Source organism: Bos indicus x Bos taurus, chromosome 8 (assembly GCF_003369695.1).
Source record: "Bos indicus x Bos taurus breed Angus x Brahman F1 hybrid chromosome 8, Bos_hybrid_MaternalHap_v2.0, whole genome shotgun sequence".
NCBI classification, from domain to species: domain Eukaryota; kingdom Metazoa; phylum Chordata; class Mammalia; order Artiodactyla; family Bovidae; genus Bos; species Bos indicus x Bos taurus.
The window spans coordinates 41,714,310-41,738,688 of record NC_040083.1 but is presented as its reverse complement, the minus strand read 5'-3'; the positions used below and the strand labels follow the sequence as shown (position 1 = coordinate 41,738,688).

General features: G+C 40.8%; 1 long non-coding RNA gene across 4 annotated transcripts in view; it reads right to left on the bottom strand.

Annotated features, from left to right (window-relative positions):
- The window catches only part of LOC113897078, a 111,139-nt gene extending 92,456 nt beyond the window's left edge, over positions 1-18,683 (bottom strand). For all 4 annotated transcript variants that reach the window (XR_003512238.1, XR_003512241.1, XR_003512242.1 and 1 more), the window contains exon 1: positions 18,547-18,683. This is a non-coding gene — a long non-coding RNA (uncharacterized LOC113897078). The remainder of the gene's footprint in view (positions 1-18,546) is intronic.
- Positions 18,684-24,379: the final 5,696 nt, after the last annotated feature.

Here is a 24,379-nt window from a genome sequence, read left to right as displayed (position 1 = left end):
TAGCTCCAAAGCAGCCATGGACACTATGTAAACAAATGGGCATGGCTGTGTTCCAATAAAACTTTATGTGTAATAACAGGCAGCATGCAGAATTTGGCCTATGGGCCATAGTTGGTTTATTTCCTTTAGAGCCCTCACTGTTAACCACTATACCATTACCATATGCTTTCTTAGCTTCCACTGAAGTACATATGAGTTCAGAAGACTAAAATATTCTTATAGCTATACTGAGACACACAATTCAGTTCAGTTCAGTCACTCAGTCGTGTCCAACTCTTTGCAACCCCATGAATTGCAGCACACCAGGCCTCCCTGTCCATCACCAACTCCCGGAGTTCATTCAAACTCATGTCCATCGAGTCAGTGATGCTATCCAGCCATCTCATCCTCTGTCATCCCCTTCTCCTCCTGCCCTCAATCCCTCCCAGCATCAGAGTCTTTTCCAATGAGTCAACTTTTCGCATGAGGTAGCCAAAGTATTGGAGTTTCAGCTTCAGCGTCAGTCCTTCCAATGAACACCCAGGACTGATCCCCTTTAGAATGGACTGGTTGGGTCTCCTTGCAGTCCAAGGGACTCTCAAGAGTCTTCTCCAACACCACAGTTCAAAAGCATCAATTCTTTGGTCCTCAGCTTTCTTCACGGTCCAACTCTCACATCCATACATGACTACTGGAAAATCCATAGCCTGGACTAGATGGACCTTTGTTGGCAAAGTAATGTCTCTGCTTTTGAATATGCTATCTAGGTTGCACAAAGGCATTAAAATTCAAATATTAATCATTTATGCATTATTAATAAAAATATAAAATATGTGTTTCTACATTCACTGGAGATAGAAAAATTTGTCTTTTCTTGAATTGCACATGTGATCAAGATAAGCATAATAAGACTATTTGATTAAGTCCATGGTCTAGGTTGGAGAAGGCAATGGCACCCCACTCTAGTACTCTTGCCTGGAAAATCCCATGGACGGAGGAGCCTGGTGGGCTGCAGTCCATGGGGTCGCTAAGAGTTGGACACGACTGAGCGACTTCACTTTCTCTTTTCACTTTCATGCATTGGAGAAGGAAATGGCAACCCACTCCAGTGTTCTTGCCTGGAGAATCCCAGGGATGGGGAAGCCTGGTGGGCTGCCGTTTATGGGGTCACACAGAGTCGGACACAACTGAAGTAACTTAGCATAGCATAGCATAGCATAGCATGGTCTAGGTTGTAATGGTGACGTAAAAATCTATACATAAGCTTATCATTTGATTTTAAAGTAAACTTATGATCCACCTATTTTGGAGCCGATGGCTTTATGTAATATAGGTGGAACACATGAAGTAGAGAGGCCAAAGGATCTTCTGAGCTCCCTAGAATGGCTACAGTCCAAAAGTGTTTAAGAGTCATCACTCTAAAGAACTGAGCAAGGGAAGCTTCTGAGACTCAACTATATCTGGGAGGAGATCCCAAATGGTTACTGTGAGGAATGAGGGCATTCTATTACAGTTAGCACCAATTTAATTCAATGGTTCCTATTATGAATTGTGCCCCCCCTTCCTGTCCCAAATTCCTACACTCCCATGTGACTACATCTGGAAACAGAGCCTTTAATGAAATAATCAAAGTTAAATAAGTCATAGGGTAGGGCCCTTGTCTGGTAGGCCTGAGGTCCTCATAAGAAGAGTCATCAGAGTTTGTGTTCTCTACATGTGGCAGAGAAAAGGCCACACATGATGAGAAGGCAGCCATCTGCAAGTGAGGAAAAGGGCTCTCATTAGAAACCAGTCCTGCTGGCACCTTGAGCATGGCCTTTGAGCCTCCAGAACTCTAAAAAAAGAAGTGTTCGCTGTTTAAGCCACCTGGTCTGTGGTTTTCATTATAGTGGAACCAGCAGACTAACAAAGTTCCTAATTTATAATGTAAAAAAATCACATTAATTCCCACAAAGTATTAATTGGCTGAACACTCACTATCTGTTGACTGAGATTATATATAAATTCATATATCAGCTCAGTTCAATTCAGTCGCTCAGTCGTGTCTGACTCTTTGTGACCCCATGAACTGCAGCATTCCAGGCTTCCCTATCCATCACCAACTCCTGCAGCTTGCTTAAACTCATGTCTATTGAGTCAGTGATGCCATCCAACCATCTCATCCTCTGTCATCCACTTCTCCTCCAGCATCAGGGTCTTTTCCAGTGAGTCAATTCTTTGCATCAGGTGGCCAAAGTATTGGAGTTTCAGCTTCAGCATCAGTCCTTCTAATGAATATTCAGCACTGATTTCCTTTAGGATGGATTGGTTAAATTTCCTTGCAGTCCCAGGGACTCTCAAGAGTCTTATCCACACCACAGTTCAAAAGCATCAATTCTTTAGTACTGAACCTTCTTTATAATCCAACTCTCATATCCATACAAGACTACTGGAAAAACCATAGCCTTGACTAGATGGACCTTTGTTGGCAAAGTAATGTCTCTGCTTTTTAATATGCTGTCTAGGTTGGTCATAGTTTTTCTTCCAAGGAGCCAGTGTCTTTTAACTTCATGGCTGCAGTCACCATCTGCAGTGATTTTGGAGCCCAAAAAAATAAAGTCTGTCACTGTCTCCATTGTTTCCCCACCTATTTGCCATGAAGTGATGGGACTGGATGCCATGATCTTAGTTTTCTGAATGTTGGGTTTTAAGCCAACGTTTTCACTCTCCTCTTTCAATTTCATCAAGAGATGCTTTAGTTCTTCTTCACACACAAATAATTTGATGTTACTAGTAACAAGCACTAGTGAACTCATCATAACAATATATAAATGTCTTTGGAGAAAAAGTTGTATACACATTTAGGAGATATTCTTTCAGTCAGGCTAAAGATAATGTTCAGTACTGACATGTTTTCACAATCAACTCCCTACAATAGTAACTCAATGTTAGTGGAATAGTAACATTGACCTCCTGGCATCTTTGTTCTTTCGGGTAGGAATCATCTATTCCCAGACCCTTTTAATTAAGTTTGAGACACACTGCTTACAAACTCTCCCTTTGGAAAATTTATTATGACTCATACAAAAGGCCTTGAAATTCTGGAGCAAAGAAACCAGCTAAAAAAACTTTGATGCTATGCTATGCTAAGTCACTTCAGTCGTGTCCGACTCTGTGCGACCCCATAGACGGCAGCCCATTAGGCTCCACTGTCCCTGGGATTCTCCAGGCAAGAATACTGGAGTGGGTTGCCATTTCCTTCTCCAAAAAAAAAAAAAAAACTTTAAGTCTGGCTACATTTGCACTACCCTTGGCTCCGATTCTCTCTCTCTCTCTCAGCTGCCTCCTGACTGAGGCCATGGCACACACAGAATGACATGTGTAAGTTACAGTCTGAGAAAATGGCCTAATTGCAGGGCTCCCAAGAGAAGGTCAGATTTTAGGTCAAGGAACAACCATGACAGCAATGGGATTGAAAGCTGACCTGTTGCTATGTAACTTAAACCATCAATATTATTTGCCTGAGATTAGAAATTCAATGAGAAGCAACATCTCCATCTTACAACACTTTCTCTACCCCTTGTGGCTTTTATCATTATAACACTTTAATCAATATTGTTAAACAGAAAAAGGGTCTAGACCAAGGGTTTCCAAACCTGATTCATCATCAATATTACCTAAGGAGCTTCTAAAACTATGAGTATTCAACCCCATCCTTTTCTCATTTGCCTTTTGGTTCTTTTCTCAGTTATTTGTAAGATCTCCTCAGACAACCATTTTGCCTTGTTGCATTTCTGTTTCTTGGGGATGGTATTGGTCACCACCTCCTATAAAATGTTACAAAGAAGAGAAAAGGAAAGATAAACCCATCTGAATGCAGAGTTCCAAAGAATAGCAAGGAGAGATAAGAAAACATTTTTAACTGAACAATGCAAAGAAATAGAGGGAAACAATAGAATGGGAAAGACTTGAGATCTCTACAAGAAAATTAGATACCAACAGGACATTTCAGGCAAAGATGGGCACAATAAAGAACAGAAATGGTAAGGACCTAACAGAAGTAGAAGATATTAAGAAGAGGTGGCAAGAATACACAGAATAACCAAACAAAAAAAAAGATCTTAATGACCCAGATAACCACGATGGTGTGGTCACTCACCTAAAGCCAGACATTCTGGAGAGTGAAGTCAAGTGGGAAAGTGATGCACTCATTATGCCAGCAATTTTGGAAAACTCAGCAGTGGCCACAGGACTGGAAAAGGTAAGTTTTCATCCCAATCCCAAAGAAGAGCAGTGCTAAAGAATGTTCAAACTACTGCACAGTTCTACTCATCTCACATGCTAGCAAGGCAATGCTCAAAATTCTAAAAGCTAGGCTTCAACTGTATGTGAACCCAGAACTGCCAGATGTACAAGTTGTATTTAGAAAAGGCAGAGGAACCAGAGATCAAATTGCCAACATCTGTGGGATCATAGACAAAGCAAGGGAATTCCAGAAACACATCCACGTCTGCTTCATTGACTATGCTAAAGCTTTTGACTGTGTGGATCACAACAAAGTGTGGAAAATTCTAAAAGAGATGGGACTATCAGACCACCTTACCTCCTCCTGAGAAACTATATGCATATCAAGCAGCAACAGTTGGAAGGGGACATGACAACAGACTGGTTCAAAATTGGGAAGGACGTATGTCAAGGCTGTATATTGTCACCCTGTTTATTTAACTTATAATTTATTATTTCACATGACACATCATGTGAAATGCCAGGCTGGATGAAGCACAAGCTGGAATCAAGATTGTTGAGAGAAATATCAATAACTTCAGATATGCAGATGACACCACACTAATAGCAGAAAGCTAAGAGGAACTAAAGAGGCTCTTGATGAAGGTGAAAGAGGAGAGTGAAAAAGTGACTTAAAACTCAACATTCAAAAAAGTAAGATCATGGCATCTGGGCCCATCACTTCATGGCAAATAGATGTGGGAACAATTGAAACAGTGACAGACTTTATTTTCTGGGGCTCCAAAATCACTGCAGACCATGACTGCAGCCATGAAACTAAAAGACACTTGCTCCTTGGAAGAAAAGCTATGACAAAAAGTTATAACAAACCTAGACAGCATGTTAAAAAGCAGAGACATCACTTTGCCCAAAAAGGTCCATCTAGTCAAAGCTATGGTTTTTCCAATAGTCAGGTATGGATGTGATAGTTGAACCATTAAGAAAGCTGAGTGCCAAAGAACTGATGCTTTCAAACTGTGGTGCTGGAGAAGACTCTTGAGAGTCTCTTGAACAAGGAGATCAAACCAGTCAATCCTAAAGGAATTCAACCCTGAATATTCATTGGAAGAAATAATGCTGAAGCTGAAGCTCCAATACTTTAGCCACCTGATGTGAACAGCCAACTCACTGGAAAAGACCCTGATGCTGGGAAAGATTGGGGATAGGAGGAGAAGGTGGTGACAGAGAATGAGACGGTTGGATGCCATCATCAACTTAATGAACATGAATTTGAGCAAACTCTGGGAGATAGTGAAGGATAGGGAAGCCTGGCATGTTGCAGTCCTTGGAGTCACAAAGAGTCAGACACACCTAAGTGACTGAATAACAACAGCCCCATCCTGATCATCTCTGAGGGATAGGGATTAAAGATGTGAAATTTCACTACACTCACCCTGGCAGTTCTGCTTCAGCTGTCTTGGTACCATTCCTCAGATTCACATCTGAGAGCTGCATTAATGAATATAACCAATAGCCCCAGTTAACGGCCACACATATCCTTGTCTTTGTCCTATAACTCTGCAAAACACTGCCACTTTGAACTTGCCTAAATCACTTGACCAACAGAATTTTCATAAACTTGATGCAAACAAGTGTTTTTAGCAACCTGATGCATGGATAACTGTATGCTTGCATGTTTCTTCTCTTCAACTCTGTCACCACAATGAGAATATCCTAGGCTAGCTTGCTGGAAGGATAGGGGCCTGTGGAATAAAGCTGAATCATTCCAGCCAAGGCTAGGCTAGGCCAGCCATCACCCTCTACTCATCAGATGCATAAGTAAGTCCAGCTAAGATCAATCATGAGCAGCCCAGGTCAGCAAAATCATCCAGTGAGCTATGAACATGGGGGAAATAATAAATGGCTATTATATTAAGCCACTAAGGACTGGAGTGGTGTGTTCCACAACCCATCCCTGACACACAGTGGTACAAAACAACTGGGGGACAGGGCATCTAAACTAAAGACTGGGCACTGATTGTGCCAGAGAACCTTGCAGAACTTTTCCATGAATATCCTGTAGGATGTTGCTAAAGAGAAGAAAGGGGGGTTTCCAAGGTCAGGTTTCTGAGAAATGCTAAGTTACATTTAGCTGGTTTCCTTCCTGCAGAATTTCAAAGCCTTTCAAATGAGTCATGACAAATCTTCCAAAGGAAGAGCTTTTAAGCAGTATTTCCCAAACTTACTTGACCACAGACCTTTCCCTACACCCCCATCCCTATGCTGAGCATCACACAAAATGAATACCTCATATAAAGCACACTTTAGATATGATATAAGACGAATTGGTCTTTGTCTTGTTTCAGTGTTGTTTCAGAGGGTCGAACTGCACTTAGGGCACAACAGCCCCATGGAGCAGGATGGGGACTAAACACATTCAAGCAAGGGCTCGTCAACAGTGAGGGGGATCCAAAGATGGGCTTGCCTGCCTTTTGAAACAGTGGCTCAAAACCCCAGAACTGAAAGCATTCAAAGAGAAACAAATGAGGTTCAGTAAATTTTTATGATTACTAGTTACCTTAAGGTTCTAATTCAGTAACACGCTCAAAAATTCAGATTACTTCTATCAGTTAAAAGTAGTAAGGTAGTCACTTTTATGTGTCCACTTGATCAAACACTGGCCTAGATGTTACTGAGAAGATGTTTTGCAGATGTGGTTACCATTTATAATAAGCAGTATTTAAATAAGCAGATTACTCTACATCCTGTGGGTGGGTCCCACTTAATCAGTGGAGGGCCTTAAGAGCAAAGACTGAAACTTTGAGAAATTCTACTTTAAGACTGTAACATAAAAATGCTGCCTGAGTTTACAGCCTGATGGTCTGCCTCATGGATTTGTAAGCCCCATAATCATATAAGTCAGTTCCTTAGAATCAGCCAATCAATCAATCTCTTTTCTCTCTACTATCCACTCTTCTCCTCTCTTTCTCTCTCTCTGTACTTCTGTTTCTCTGGAGAACTCAGACTAAATACAGTCAGATATCAAACATCATTTATATTTTATCACAATCCTAGATTAGAATCAGCTTCTAAAACTTCTACGCTGACTGCTTCCTAGTACCTGCCCTGGGCAAATCAAAGTGTTAGGTTTCCCAGATTTCTTATTTGGTTCCTGTGAGGACTCTTCTGGATAGTCAGCTGAGAACTAGAGCTCATAATTGCATTACAGTGATAGCCAGGAGGTGACATTTCTAATATTCCCTTTTTAAGGGGGGCAGATTTTATGAGTCACCTTGGGTGGTATAGTCATTTCACAGCTGTGTAATGTTTGTGAGGAACTGACAGTCCCTCATGAGCCACAGTGACCCAACTTGGCAGGGCCCCAGCACCTATTTATGGCCTGAAATACAGGGGAGGAAGTCACCGGAGGTGGTTCTCTCTTCTGGAACTGAGTCAGATAGATGATAACATTCCAGGTCAGAGTTAACACCAAGTCTGATTTACTGCATCATGTTCTCTGAGTGACTTCCTGGGAGCCTAACTGAACTACTACAAATCCTGAGCTGATATCTAAGACTTACCTATTTAGAAAAAGAAAGAAAAGAACCAGAGATCAATTTTTTTTTAAAGAGGATTTTAAAATAGGAGGAATCAGTAAGGAAAAGACTAAGTGTAGTCCTGTGACCGTGGGGACACAGCTGGAACAACCATCCATCAAGGTTAGGTACCAGGTTCAAATATTCATCAGAAGACTTGCCACACTGTAGCACTGGCCATAACTATTCCTTGCGGACAGATTCTTGTGCCAATCCATCTTGTATTTCCCGCATCTAGTTCAATGCCTGGTACATAGCAGGAATTTAAAAAAGACTCACTGAGTGAATGAGATAGTAGAGACATAAAGCACTTCACATCCACAGAGCTAGAGAATCCAGCCAGGATTATTTCCCATTCCATGAATGCTCTCAGAAGCCTGGCATGATCGTGCACCTGATACTATGTCTTTCTAAGCCAGCCCTACTACATATATGCAGTTTTTGAGTTCTTACAATCTCTAGGGCTGGAGTCCTTTTAATTGGTGCATTGAATTGTTTTCTGGGGCTGGCATAACAAAGGACCACAGACCAGATAACTTCACCAACAGCAACGTATTTGCTCACAGTCTTAGAGGCTAAGTCTGAGATCAAGGTATTGACAGGGCTGATTTCTTCTGAGGCCTCTCCCTTAGGCTTACAAGAGAAATGGCTGTCTTCTCTCTTTGTCTTCACATGGTTTTTCCTCTCTGCCTGTCTGCATCCTAATCATCTCTTCTTATAAGAATACCAGTCTTACTGATTTAGGGCCCAACCCAATGACCAAGTTTAATTTAATTACTTTAAAGGCCCTATCTCCAAATATAGTCACATTCTGAGGCACTAGGGGTTAGGGTTTCAGCATATGAATTTGGGTGGTGAAGGGACATGCAAATACAGGCTGAGCTCAGAGATCTTGCGGGTTTGGTTCCAGACCACAGCTATAAAGCGAATATCCCAACAAAGTGAGTCACATGATATTTTTTGGTTTCCCAGTGCATATAAAAGTTATGATGAAACTATACTATAGTCTATTCAGGGTCCAATAATAGCATTATGTCTAAAAATGTAAAGTACACACCTTAATTTAAAAATACTTTATTGCTAAAAAATGCTAACCATCATATGAGCCTTCAGGGAGCCCTAATCTTTTTGCTAGTGGGGGGCCTTGCTTCCATGCCGATGGTTGCTCACTGATCAGAGTGGTGGTTGCAAAAAGTTGCTGCAACTGTGCCAATTTCTCAAAGTAGAACAGCAATGAAGTTTGCCTCATTGATTGACTTGTCTTTTTATGAATGGTTTCTCTGTGGCATGGAAGACTGACAGTATTTTACACACAGTAGAACTTCTTTCAAAACTGGAGACAATCTTCTCAAAACTTGCCACTGCTTAATCAACTATGGTTATGCACTATTCTAAAATCCTTTGTTATCATTACAACATCTTCATAGCATCTTCACCAGAAGTAGATTCTGTTTCAAGAAACTACTTTTTTGTTCATCCTGAAGAAGCAGCTCTTCACCCATTAAAGTTTTACTATGCTTGCGTGCACTGCTTCAGTCCTGTCCAGCTCTTTTGCAACCCAATGGACTGTAGCCCACCAGGCTCCCCCGTCCATGAGATTTCCCAGGCAAGAATACTGGAGTGGGGTACTGTTTCTTTCATTGGATCTTTCAGACCCAGGGATCGAACCTGCATCTCTTACATCTCCTGCATTGGCAAATGGGTTCTTTACCACTAGTGCCATCTGGGAAGCCCCAAAGTTTTACTATGAGTTTGCAGCACTATGAGATTGCAGCACTATGAGATTGCAGCAATTCAGCCACATCTTCAGGCTCCACTTCGAGTTCTCTTGTTGTTTGCACACTATCTGCAGCTACTTCCTCCATTAAAGTCTAGAACTTCTCCAAGTCATCCATGAAGGTTCAAATCAAGTCTCAAACTCCTGTTAATGCTGATATTTTGACTTCTTCCCATGAATCATAAATATTCATAATGGCATCTAGAATGGTGAATCTTTTCCAGAAAATTTTCAATGGACTTTGCCCAGATCTACCAAAGGGATCACTATTTATGGCAGTCATAGCCTTATGAAATACTGTATTTCTTAAATAAGAAGACTTGAAAATCTAAATGACTCCTTGTTTATTGGGCTGCAGAAGGAATGTCTTAGCAAGCATGAAGACACCACTAATCTCGTTGTATATCTCCACTGGATCTCTTGGGTGAGCAGATGCGCTATCAACGAGCAGTAATATTTTGAAAGGAATAATTTTTTCTAAGTAGTAGGTCTCAAAAGTGGGCTTATACCATGTTGTAAACAGATGTGCTATCTACCAGGCTTTGTTGTTCCATTTACAGGGCAAAGGCAGAGTAGATTCAGCATAATTTTTAAGGGTCATAGGATTTTTGAATGATAAATGAGCACTGGCTTCAACTTCTTCAAGTCACCAGCTGTATTAGCCCCTAACAAGAGAGTCAGTCTGTCCTTGAAACTTTGAAGCCAGGAATTGACTCTCCTCTCTAGCTATGAAAGTCCTAAGTGGCATCTTCTTCCAATGCAAGGCTGTTTCATCTAGAAAACCTGTTGTTTATTGTAGCTACCTTTGTGAATTATCTTAGCTAGATCTTCCGATAACTTCCTGCATCTTCTACATCAGTACTTGCTGCTTTGCCTGGCACTTTAACGTTATAGAGATGACTCCTTTCCTTAAACTTTATGAACCAACTTCTGCCAGCTTCAAACTTTTCTTTCACAGCTTCCTCACCTATCTCAGCCTTCATAGAAGACAGTTGGGTCTTTGCTCCAAATTAGGTTCTGGCTTAAGGGAATGTCGTGGCTGGTTTGATCTTTTATCCAGATCACTGAAATTGCCTCCATTTCAGCAATATGGCCATTTCCTTTTTACGCACTTATGTCTTCACTAGAATAACACTTTCAATTTCTCCCAAGAACTTTTCCTCTGCATTCACAACTTGGCTAACTGCTTGGCACAAGAGGTCTAGCCTCTAACCTGTCTCAGCTTTCCACATGCTTTTCTCACTAAGTTTAATCATCTCTAGCATTTGATTTAAAGTGGGAGATGTGAGGCTATTCCTTATATTTGAACACTTACAGGCCACTGTAAGGTTATTAACTGACCTAGTTTCAATACTGTGGAGTCTCAGGGACTAGGGAGGTCCAAGGAGAGGGAGAGAGATGGGGGAACACTGGTCAGTGGTATAGTCAGAACACTCACAACATTTATCAGTTTCATTCCCTGTCTTGTATGAACATGGTTCATGGTACAACATTGTAACATGAAAGATCACTGATCATAACAAATATAACAATAATGAAACAGTTTGAAATATTGCAAGAATTACCAAAATGTGACACAGAGACATGAAGTGAACAAGCGTTAAAAAAATGTTGCTGACAAACTTAATCATCACAGGGTTGCCATGAAATCTTCAACTTGCAAAAATATCTACAAAGTGCAATAAAGCAAGGTATGCCTGTATATATGTGTACACACGCACACAAACACACAATATATACATTATATATATAAGTAAACATTTTTATTGCTTCAGAGTCAGGAGGAGAGGCTCTTTCCATCCATTCTACCTCAGTGTCTTCTCTCTCACTGCATCAAGCCCTCATTAAGCGTGAAGGGAGATGAACTGCAAGGTATATTCTCTGCATCTTTCCTCTAATTGCTCATTAAATCACTTTCAGATTAATCAATTTCTTTTTCATTTATCTCAATTTTTCATGTATCCTTTAATAAGTCTTGAAATCTGACAGAAATAGGAACTTCATAAGAGTCTCCAAGTGACCCACAGTGAAGTCACTAGATCCTTCCTGAGGACTGGCCTTGTGTCTGTGTATCACAGCATATAACACATTACCTGGCTAATAATAGGTGTTCTAAAAATATATGGTTAAAATGATGTATGTAGGAAAAAAGATTTCTTACCAGGTTCCTGTTTTCAAGTTCCAGAGTCACATTTGCCCCCTAAGTGATATTCCCACATGCTGACTCATGCTGAGCCCATTGTACCTTACTTTTTTAAAAACATACTTATGTAGAGTCATTTATTTCCTGGAGTTTCAGCAGACTTGTGTTTGCAGCTGTTTAAAGTAAAACAGGGGCTAGAAGACTTTAGGATTTATTTACAAAAAAACAAAAACCAAATGGCATCAACTTATGAGACAGTATGGTCCATTCAGAGATGAACCCCACTGATTCACTGACCGGCAACCAGCCATGGAGCACACGACTCCCAACTGCTGGGGCAGTTTGGTCAATAGGCACACACCTGTCAGGGTCAGTCTGGCTCCTGACCTTGCCTTTGCCCTGGTTTAAAAGGAAGCATCAAGAGGCAACCATGGGCACTTGGTTATTTCTAGAGTCCTCCTTGTCTAACACATATCAATGTCTAGACATTCATATGATAGGGAAGAAATCCATCAATCAGTAGACCTTACTGATGAAAATCTTGGAAACATCACTTCTAACCTTCTGTACCTTGGGCCTGTAGCTGGTTATTTGACTCTGATCCTTGAATGAATGATTCTGATCTGGTTAACTTCCTGTCTTCTGGCTTCAAGTCTGCATATACTCTAGTTCCTGTTATGGTTATCTATTGGAAAAAGGATGAGGTTATCTGTTGCAGTAAGGATGAGGAAATAAATAATAACTATTACAACACAGTGACCAGTCATCAAGTTTCTGACCTGTCAATTCAAAACAAAATATCTAGAAAACAGAAAATAAATTCCACATCCTCTATGTTGAGGTTGAAGAGTCCTGATTGATAGATATATGGATGGGCCACAATTTAGCTTCTTGAGAAATTTCATCATCAGTTGCAAAATCAGTTATAACTTAATGATTCTATCCTGCCACTGAAAACCAGTAGCCAAGTCCTGAAAGCCCACCTTCCAGCACTCACTGACACTGCCCTGTAACTTCCAGGACATCACTAGATGGGGTTTGACACGGAATTCCACATCATGAGGACCAAAATTCAAAACTCAGCTCTGTAATTGATACATGTATATGTATAGCTGAGTCCCTTTGCAGTTCACCTAATAGGTCAGCTATTATTAATTAATCATTAATAATTAATTATTAATCAGCTATACCCCAATACGGAGAAGGCAATGGTACCCCACTCCAGTACTTTGCCTGGAAAATCCCATGGATGGAGGAGCCTGGTAGGCTGCAGTCCATGGGGTCGCTAAGAGTTGGGCACGACTGAGTGACTTCACTTTCACTTTTCACTTTCATGCATTGGAGAAGGAAATGGCAACCCACTCCAGTGTTCTTGCCTGGAGAATCCCAGGGACAGGGGAGCCTGGTGACTGCTGTCTGTGGGATCACACAGAGTTGGACACGACTGAAGTGACTTAGCAGCAGCATACCCCAATACAATATAAAAAGTTCAAAAGAAAGAAAAAACTCAGCTCTGCAGTATCTACATTCTCTAAACAAGTTACTAAGCTTACCTTTCCAGTTTATTTACAAAATCAGAATACAGGCACCTAACCCCTAAAAGAAGTGCTGTGAAGATTCAATAAGATAAGGAATCATTCTGACACTTAGCCAACAAATATTTACTGAAGGCACTGTAGTGGCTAGACACTGCTCTAGGAACTAGGGATACAGCTGTGAACCAGCCCTAGTGCAGCCTATCTTTTAGTGGAGAGAACTGGGCAAAAAAATCAAAGAGCAAATAAATGAGTAGGGCAAGGAGAGACAAGGAGTAATACAGTATAGAGTAAAAGGCTCTCATTTGAAAGAGGACATATGCACAGCCCTCAGAATGAAGCGAGGGATGGAGACACGCATACGCTCGGGGAAAGAACAGGCATCTCCCCAAACCCCTCTCCCCAAGGATACAGAAGGGCAGCAGGCCTGAGGCAGGGCTGTGCCTGACATGTTGAAGGGAGCATCTGGAGGCTAGCGCAGGTGAGACGGGTGAGCAAGGGCAAGATGGTAGAAGATGAGGTCACGAAGGTTCCTTACACCAGGTAGAGCCTTGTATCCAGTGAATCAACATTTGGATTGTATTCTCTCACAGGAAGCAGCTGGATGATTTGAGCAAAAGAGTGATATGAGTCTACCTGTGTTCTAAGGGACCACTGTGGCTGCTGTGTTAAAAAACCCCAATAGACAAGGCTGGAAGAAGGGAGCCTGGTTAGGAGACCATGGAAGTGTCTAGGTGAATAAGAGTCAAGGCTTGGGCTAGACTGACAGCAGTGCAAGCAAGAGAAGTAATATCAGGGTGTATTTTTAGGTGGACCTACTAGGCTTTGCTAATAGATTAGATGAGGATAGCAGATAAAGCACCTAGTTGCTGTTATTTATTTGTTCAATCATGTTCAGCTCTTTTTGACCCCATGGACTGTAGCCTGCCAGGCTCCTCTGTCCATGGGATTTTCCAGGCAAAAAACCTGGAGTGGGTTGCTATTTCTTTCTCCAGATTAGATGTAGACAGCAGATAAAGCACATGGTATATAGTGTTATTCAGAACCTTTTGATCTGGGGGGGGGGCTACAGTGGAGGCATCCTCAAGAACACATATCTAGAAGAGTAAGACTACACCCAAGCATCAGCTCTACAATCAGGACATAATGGCTCAAAACCAAGATCTGCAGTGTCACCTTAACAAGACAGCCCAGTACTACTGCCAGCAAGATAAGACCAGACCTCAAAGGTTTTAATATAGCTAAAGAAGGGATATATCAGCCAAATGGGGGTTTTATATATGAAAACATACATAAAAAGAGAATTATAGAGGCAGAAGCTGACTGTACCTTTCCAAACACCATCCAGAGTATGGGGAGCCTTGCCAAGTGATGTCAGTTATTATAGTCCATTGGCAAGGCCACCTCTATTGCAGGGATTGACATAGGGAATTGCAGCCAACTGACTTCGAGTATCCTCAACTTTTGGCAAGATAAGTCTCATTGCGGAGATGGATGCTGATTGCTTGGTAAGTACGGCAGGCAGTAAAAAGGGAAATCTGGCTATCGCAATCACAATAGAGTCCAGAAAATGGCTATTAACAGGATAGAAGGCTCTAAGACAAAGGCAGACAAGTCAGAAAATCACTGTTCCTTGGCCCAGGTGAAGAATTGTGGTCAAACATAAAGTTCTCTCTTCTATAGAACCCCCAATCTCGATTACCACCTTTAAATTAAAGGCCAGTGATATTTGCCATGCGTAGACATGCTTGGATAAAAAAGCACCATGATAAATTTTTTCAACCTTGGTGCTAAGTAGTGAAGAACTTGATGGATTGTTTTCAACAGCTGAAATATCAACACTAAATTTTGTTCGCTCTTGCATAATTCAGTTTAAAAGAAAACTGTTCTTTGGAAATGGTATCCTACTGATTGACCCTAAAAAATACTTATTGTTTATTGCTGCATGAGATTTATCAGGTTTTGGAAACCCTACCATTGCATGTAAATGTATATTTCACAGGATTGATTACAACTCACAGACACACCAATATTTTAAGTATGTTAACAAAAAAATAACTCTAAAATAGATTACACTCTGTTCAGTGCCCTCTTAAATAGAGGACATTGAAAATATTTCATCCTTTTCTTAAAGAATCAGAGTCATTACTATGAACGTGACAATCATGAAGGCCTCAGAAACCACTGACCTCCACAGAGCAACACGTTCTTGAACTAAATGGTCCCTTTGAAAAATGAACTATTACAATAGTTTTTCTTTGGCCCCTCTCTACCAAAGAATTACTTTCTCTTTTAGCTACTGCCGGCATGTCTGACTTTTCCAGAAAGCTATGCGCTAAAATTTGTCCCCCTAAAATTGTTATAGTGAAATCCTAACACCCAGTGTGATGGCATTTGAACATGGGGCCTTTGGAAGGATAATAGGTTTAGATGAGGTCATAAGGATGGGCCCTTCATAATGGGATTAGTGTCCTTATAAGAAAACACTTTGCTCAGTTGTGTCCAACTCTCTGCAACCCCATGGACTATAACCTGCCAGGCTCCTGGGGAATTCTCCAGGCAAGAATACAAGAGTGGGTAGCTATTTCCTTCTCCAGGGGATCCTCCTGACCCAGGTATCAAACCTGGGTCTCCTGCATTGCAGGTGGATTCTTTACTGTCTGAGCCACCAGGGAAGCCCCATAAGAAAACGCATCAGAGACTTTACTTTCTCTCTCTCCTCACACACATGCTCTGAGAAAAGGCCACTGAAAAGCTAACCTTCTGCAAGCCAGTAAGAGGGCTAGGAACCAAATTGGACTGTACCTTGATCTTTTTCTTCCAAGCGTCCAGAATTGAGAGGAATAAATGTCTTGCTTAGGTCACCCCATCTATTGTATTTTGTTATGGCAGCTCAAACTGACTAAAACACAATGCAACCACATTTCCACTTCTGAGTCACTACTTCTAATCTGGACTTCCTTGGTGGTGCAGTGGTAAAGAACCCACCTGCCAATGCAGGAGGCGCAGGTTCCATCTTTGGGTAGGGAAGATCCCCTGGAGAAGGAAATGGCAACCCACTCCAGTATTCTTGCTTGGGAAATCCCATGGACAGAGGAGCCTGGCAGCCTACAGTCCCTAGGATCACAAAAGAGTCAAACATGACAAAGCAACAAAACAATAACAACACTTCTGATCTACTAGGAACCACTTGACCAAAGTTTGCTTAAAGCAAAAGTTTGAATGTGATCCATGGAGGCTATTTCATTTGTTTTGACTGCTCAACCGTCTTCATTATCTACTCTCAAATTCCCAGTTAAATTTTGGCATTCAGAAGTTCAGTGTTTACATTTCTTTTCTAGGCTACTAATAGCTGAAAACTGGTTAATAAAATTAAAAATCTGTACTGATAGTAATTTATTATTTTTTTAAGGAAGGGGGGAAAATGTTTAATTATCTCAAATCTGAGTTAAGAAAAGACTCTCAAAGCCCCTCTAAGTTCAGAGACATGTTCTCTTCGAGAAATCATGATGATATTCTTTCTGACTTTTAGCATTTTTGGTGTGAATGGATGAAAGATTTGGCAAGGGTGGGAGTGAGATGGAGAAGCAAATAGAAACTGTATATGTAGAATTTATATTGTCTTTAGGGATATAGTTAAGACGGCATTTTTAGACATTCGGGAGTTTGGGAGAATTGAGGGTAAGGGAGGACTATTGCTAATGAAACTTCTGGAATAATAAAAGTAATTAGTACACAGTTCATGTCAAACATATTATTACTGTGGTTGGGTGACAAGGTAAGCATAAACTGCAACAGACTATTATTCTGAGAGTAAATAATGTGATTTCTGACCAATTTTAGCATTTGTTCTGGGTAGGGAAAGCTACTAGTTTGCAGTAGGAGTTGGGACTCCCTTGAGTTGTTTTTTTCTGTTTTTTTAGCAGAATGAGTCGTGAAGAGGCTTAACAGAATGGGGACAAGGAATACTTGATGAGGAACTTTCTTAGGAGATAAGATTTAAGATTATCAGTTGCTAATAAGGCCCTGGAGAAGGAAAAAATGTACTTTGCAAGTAATGACTTGTTATCTCATGTACATTTTATGCCGTGTATATATTATGATGACTCCTGGATATAAGAGAGGAAAGGAAATAGAGCTTAGTTATAAAGTAAATAAAGAAGGACACTGACTTATTTCAACTTCCACCTTGGATGCAGAGCCAAGTGCGTCAAGTGGGTACTGTGTACAACGAATGCAAATATTCTCCGCCAGGGGCTAGGATTTTAGGAGTGGCAATTGAAAAATTAAAAATGAAAAAGCGAGAAAGAAAATTATGTGATTCTCCCTTGCCTGTGTCGTAAGCACAGGGCCCTATGCAGAAGTGCCGTTAAGTGCCTGCTATCTCTCCTCCAGCAAATTTTCTAACTTGGCCAAGCACAGTAGCTTAGACACAATCGGGCAGCTTAAATGTCTGTGCAAGAAACAGCTACATTTGTAAGTTTCCTAAGCACTGTCACCTAAATTATTACAACAGTTTTCTGTGAGATTTCATTACTCTTAATGATTTGTAGATAAGGAAGGCAGAACTCAAAAAGTTAAGTGCTTTCCCACAATCAAATAGTCAAGCAGGATCAAAGATGGGTCCCCAACTTAGATCTGACTTCAAATTCAAGCTCTTTGCCCTGACTACACAGAAACCATATAAACCAAACAAGAGGCATGTGCATCCCCCAGCACTGGGCCTGACCACAGCCGGCAACACAATACAAATTAGCTCCAGAGTAACAATCCATATCCAAAGAATTGGTTTCACACTACACCATCTAGCTCTCAGCTTATTTCCAATGCCTCAACCCACCCAAAATTACAATGACATTCTGGCTGAGAAAGAGCATTTCATCACGCACCCATCATGAACCCTTATTCACTGGAAAACTATGTAGCATTTGCTCAAAAGTTCTTTGACTATCATTCATCCCTCAGTTTTCAATCAGCTGTCTGTTGGTAGCATCTGAAATGACAGAGCTTGTTTGTGGTGAATGACAGGGTAATTTTCAGTGAAGCTCAAGTTTATGAACTTGAAGTTACAGCAAATGTGTAAAGTGAGATTGAAAACACCATCGCATCAGTTTTTCAGAGTTTAAAGATTCTTCAAAGCATTAAGAAGAATCACCAAGCTACTCATACATGTCATTAGTTTGAATGGAAAATAATTTCAAACGCCACTTTTCCATGGAGATTTTGAACAAGAATTTTGTTTCCCAGAGATGTCTTATTTCAGCTCCACCTGGAGAATTTTTCAATCCTGTTCTACCACACAATCTGACTTACCTCCATGAAAGATTCTAGGGATCTCACTCTTGAGTTGCTTAGGCCTTCTTGAGTAAATCCTCAAGGTTGGCACTTAATCCATGGTCATCTGTCATGTTTTCATATACAGACGTCATTTGTTCCTGTCTTTTGTTCCTTCCCTGAGGATAAGGACTGCGTATTACATATTTCATACTGTAACAAAACCCTATGACAGATAAAGTAACAGCACTAGGTCTTAAAAGTAGCAGGTATTACTATATGGAATTTAGAGGTAAATTTAACGGTATCACTGATTACACACTGGTAGAAGGATTGAAGGCGATGGCACCCCACTCCAGTACTCTTGCCTGGAAAATCCCATGGGTGGAGGAGCCTGGTGGGCTGCAGTCCATGGGGTCACGAAGAATCGGACACGACTGAGCGACTTCAATTTCACTTTTCACTTTCATGCATTGGAGAAGGAAATGGCAACCCACTCCAGTGTTCTTGCCTGGAGAATCCCAGGGATGGGGGAGCCTGGTGGGCTGCTGTCTATGGGGTCACACAGAGTCAGACATGACTGAAGCGCCTTAGCAGCAGCAGCAGCAGCAGCAGAAGGATTGAAAAACCAAAAAACTGTAAGGCAGCCCACAGGTCAGCAACAGTAGGAAGTCCTATTACTGTTGGGGGGCGGGGGAGAGGCGGAGGTGGGGGAGGTGCAAACGATGGGAGGAGGTGTTACCACAGCCCAGAAGCCAGAGCCTTTCAGTAAGAGCTGGAACCATGCAGGAGACCCAGATACTGCCAGAGACACCAAAGGAAGCAAAAAGAGAGGTAAGAAAACTCTGACTTCTCTGCCCTACTCTCACCTCCCAATTTTCTACTGTGCCTTCTTTGGGTGCACCTACTTAGGGGCCAAAGAGTAAGAAAGCATGTATCTGTGACACAAACCAGAATGAGAAAAGAATCAGAGAGTAAACAAACAGCTTAAAGAGAGTAAACACACAGCTTAAAGAAACCGTGATTAACAGATTCTTATGGTAGATACAGAAATCAATTAATCCATAAGCAATCATCGTATATTACAATTTGAGTTTCCCTTTTAAAATGATTAGTATAAAAGACTACAGGATGAAAGGTTAAGATGTGTATAGAGTAGTCTTTTGCTTTTAGCAATGGGATATCAGGAGATTTGAACCAATCTCCTTTCTGAGGATAACTAATGTACATACTCACAATACATATACATATTCTGCTTGAAAGCACTGGATACTGAACAAGATAGTAATGATCCAGTGTTTGGATTTTTCCTCTGATAGAATTTACTGACTCATGAAGAGGCAGCCAAAGGGCTATGCAGTACTGTTCTGCAGCTTCATGGAGATAAAATCACAAATGTTGTAGTCTTAGGCTTGGTGAGAGAGTCTAAAGCAAAGTGTTAGTTGCTCAGTCATGTCCAACACTTTTCGCCTCATGGACTGTAGCCTGCCAGGCTCCTCTGTCTATGGAATTCTCCAGGCAAGAATACTGATGTGGATAGCCATTCCCTATTCCAGGGGATCTTCCTGACCCAGGGATCGAACCCAGGTCTCCTGCATTGCAGGTGGATTCTTTACCATCTGAGCCACCAAGGAAGCCCAAGAGAGTCTAAGTCACCCTAACAGAGTGAACCAGAAGGAGACTGGCTCTTACAGCTATTTCAGCTGAGCTTTGAATCATCTTCATCCCCAAAATTGGATTAAGATGATTTCAGATTTAAGAGCTGCCAGGCATGTAGTAGAAGAAAACATAAATCTTCCCCAAGCAAAGAACTTATCTTACACATCAAGTAATTCCTACACATAATTTTTCAATACAACTTCTGAAACCCAATAAAATAACAGCAAGAAGACAAGGACAAGAAACATAGAGCCAACAGATGATGGTAAGAGACTCACAGTAGATCCAGATATTAAACTTATTAGGCATGAATTTTAAGATAACTATAGTTGCTAAGTGATGATAACTGTTGAAATTGGGTGATGGATTTTTGTGGGTTCTCATATATTTTCCTCTACTTTACAGTATATATTGTGATTTTTTTTCCATGATGAAAAGAAAAAAGTCTATGAATCAATCCGAAGAGAATCCTAGTTGGCTCTTTTGTCATCACCACATCAGGAACACACTGAACACCACTGTCAAGGGAAACATCACATCAGCTTTCTGACATTCATCAAAGTTTGCTAAGTCATGAACAGTAATGAAATACTGAGAGCAGAAAGACAAAACTATACTTACTCTTTCAAGGAAATAAAAGGCCAGATTGCGAATTCAGCATAGAATAGAATTTACTTTTAAAGGACATTTCAAACTGAAGAACAACTAAGTAGAAATTCTAGAAATGAAAAATACAATAGCCAAAGTGAAGACCTCAATGGCTCAGTTTAGAACAATTTATACCCAACTGAAATCAGACTTAATGAACAAAAACTAGTGACATAAGAAAAATACTTAGCATAAAGAGGCAAAAAGTTGGAAAATATTTTTCAAAGAGGATAGGAAAATACTGAGAAGATCTAACATACTTCTGGAATCCCAGAGAGAAAGGAAAGCAATAAATGAGTCAAAAATAACATATTAAGAAATAGTGGCTAAGAATTTTCCCAAATGATGAAAAACAATAAATTGTAGATTCAAGAAGTCCTGCAAACTCCAAATAGAGTATAGAAGTCCTCACGTAGGCTTTACTAGCCAAACCACAGTAAAACTGCTGAAAACCAAAAACAAAGAGATATTTTTTTAAATTTTTTAATATAAATTTATTTATTTTAATCAGAGGCTAATTACTTTACAATATTGTATTGGTTTTACCATACATCAACATGAATCTGCCACAGGTGTACACGTGTTCCCCATCCTGAACCCCCCCTCCCACTTCCCTCCCCGTACCATTCCTCTGGGTCGTCCCAGTGCACCACCCCCAAGCATCCCGTATCCTGCATCGAACCTGGACTGGTGTTTCATTTCATATATGATATTATACATGTGTCAATGTCTTTCTCCCAAATCATCCCACCCTCTCCCTCTCCCACAGAGTCCAAAAGACTGTTCTATACAATGCAGTTAGTGTAGGTGGCTCATGCAGGAGACCCAGTTCAATCCCTGGATCAGGAAGATATCCTGGAGAAGGGAATGGCAACCCACTCCAGTATTCTTGCCTGGAAAATTTTATGGACAGAGGAGCCTGGTCAGCTATAGTGCATAGGGTTGCAAAGAGTTGGACAGGACTGAGCAACTAACACTTTCACTTTCAGAGTACAAAAGAAAACTGCTTTTAAAGAAGCAGTGAGAGCAACAACCATCTTCTCAAAACATGGAAATGAATACCAAATGAAATTTCTTCAAGGTGGGTGCCTTTTGGTGCTTCCCAGGTGGCGCAGTTGGTAAAGAATCCACCATGCAGAAGACATGTTCAATCTCTGGGTTAGGAAGATCCCCTGGAGAAGGAAATGGCAACCCGCTCCAGTATTCTTGTCTGGAAAATCCCATGGGCAGAGGAGCCTGGAGTGCCACAGTCCATGGGGTTGCAAAGAGTCGGACATGACTGAGCTCACACGTAACATAGGTGCCTTTTGAGAGGAAAAAGGAATAATTGGGAAGAGACAAGAGAAGGCCCTAAGGGCTGCTGTCGATATTTTACTTCTTGACCTTGATGTGCTTACACCAATATTTACTCCATGATTAATCACTGAACTATATATTTTTATGTTTAGTGTACTTTTCTGTATGTTTATCATAGTTCATAATATATTTAAAAAGCAGATTGTGGTTGAAAGAACTCTATTAAATAATCATGTAATAACTGTCAGGCTGTGCTTAGCTCTATTGGAAAGCAAACTTTATTGTACAGTAAAATTTTAGGCTACAGAAGGAAAATCCCAAATATTTGAGAAAAAAGTTCTATGAAGCCAAGGTGTGTAATTGAAACCAGTCTATCCTCTTTTTTCTTATTCATGATCCTGAAGAAGCTTGACTGTAAAGACCAAATACATATGCTAATCACAAACAATCATATCAATAATATGTTAAATATGCTTTCAAAGTGCTTAGTGGAAACCTTTGAAAGCCATTTGCCTCCAAACCCTTAACTATACACCATCAGCTGCTTTTATTATTTGTCGAGTTTTGCATTACAGAATTTAATAAACAAAGGGGCCAGACTAGGTCTTCTATAATTATTTCATCATTAATCATGCCATCTTTGATCACTGACTTTTCTCTACAATAAAATATGTAAGCCATCAAAATTATAGGATGGAAATATATTGATACCATTTGCTCTAGATGTGGTAAGCTGCATCCATGCTGCCGCTCATACTCCCCAGGGTTGCCATGAAAATACAAGGAGAAGCTAATTGCACATAGTAAGAGTTTTAATTGACAGGTGCCTGACCATTACAGCAATTTCCACTTCCAGAAGCATCCCAGCTGACATTGTTATAGATTAACATAACTGAAAAGAGTGGGACTAATTGGAGCAATTAATTAAAAATACACAATTAGCTTCCATGGCAGAGATATTTTTTTAGTTTTTACCCTCATCGCTTGAGGCCTGTGAGGATTGTATGGAGTCTTACTACATGGGGGTTGTCTGTGCTGATAATTAAAAAGGAGAGACTTGGAAAGAGGGGAGAAACAGAGGGGACAACTCACAGGCCAACCAGGTGATGGAGTCTGGCCAGTTTCCCTCAGGATGAGTCAAGAGTAGAGCAAAGGTCAGGAGCCTGAATGAGAACACAAGGTGGTGTCTAAATAAGAGCCCCAGAAACGGAGGGGTTTCATCCTTTCACCAGTTCCTCTGTCTGAAAAGAAGGAAGGTAACTAGCACTTGTCTGTCTACTTCCCAAGAATATGGAGCAGAGTCAGGAACGACTTCAGTATTGTCAGGAAAAGAACACTGCCCCTTTGCACTTCACCCTCACTGCCACCAGCCTGAGGTTGGAGGACTTCAAATTTTGGCAGCTGGTTCCTAGAATAAAATCTGATTTCTCTGATTCCATGTTGGAGTGATAAGAAGGATTCAGCACATTTCTAGAAGGATGTGAAGAGTCAAGAAAGGGACATATTCTCATCCACTCACATCCTGGTCTCACAGCAAACTGACCTAGCTCTCACCTGAAACATGCAGAGAATGTACCAATGAGCCTGAGCTACAGAGTATATCACAGAAATTCCTTTTATATACTTAAAATCAAGATGTCAGGGTGAAGCTTGCACCACAAAGGAAGCTGAAAGTGAATGAGTAAAGATTCTTATTGGTCAGAGTCTCTGGGAAAGGTCACTACATGATGTCACGAGTCCATCCACAGAGGACCTGCCCGGGTTTTCCTTGGCACCTTTTTCCTGGGCACTCTGCTAGGAAGTAACATCCTACATAGGCTCGATTCTTCCCATGATCTACTCTGTTCCAGTGAGATGGAGCTAGAATCACAGTGACAGGCTATGTAAAGAGGATGCTCCAGTGAGCAAGTGATATGACTTAGGCTCCAAAGAGAGCTTTGTCACAGCTGTTTTCACGCTCTGCTACATGTCACATCTGAAAAAGAAGATGAACTTGATGATTCTTGGTTACAAATAAACCAGGTCACTGTTTCAGCATTTTAGTTCAAGCACAGGATTGGAGATACATGTTTTTCCATGATACTTCCACAGACTGAAGATGACAAGTGTAGTGGCAAAATACTGACCAGTTCCATAAATTCCTACATATTTAATAGAAACAAATAGTGAATGCTAGAAGACAATGCAAAACCATTTAGCTAAAAATTTGAATAGGTAATGCTGCTGCTGCTAAGTCGCTTCAGTCGTGTCCGACCCTGTGCGACCCCAT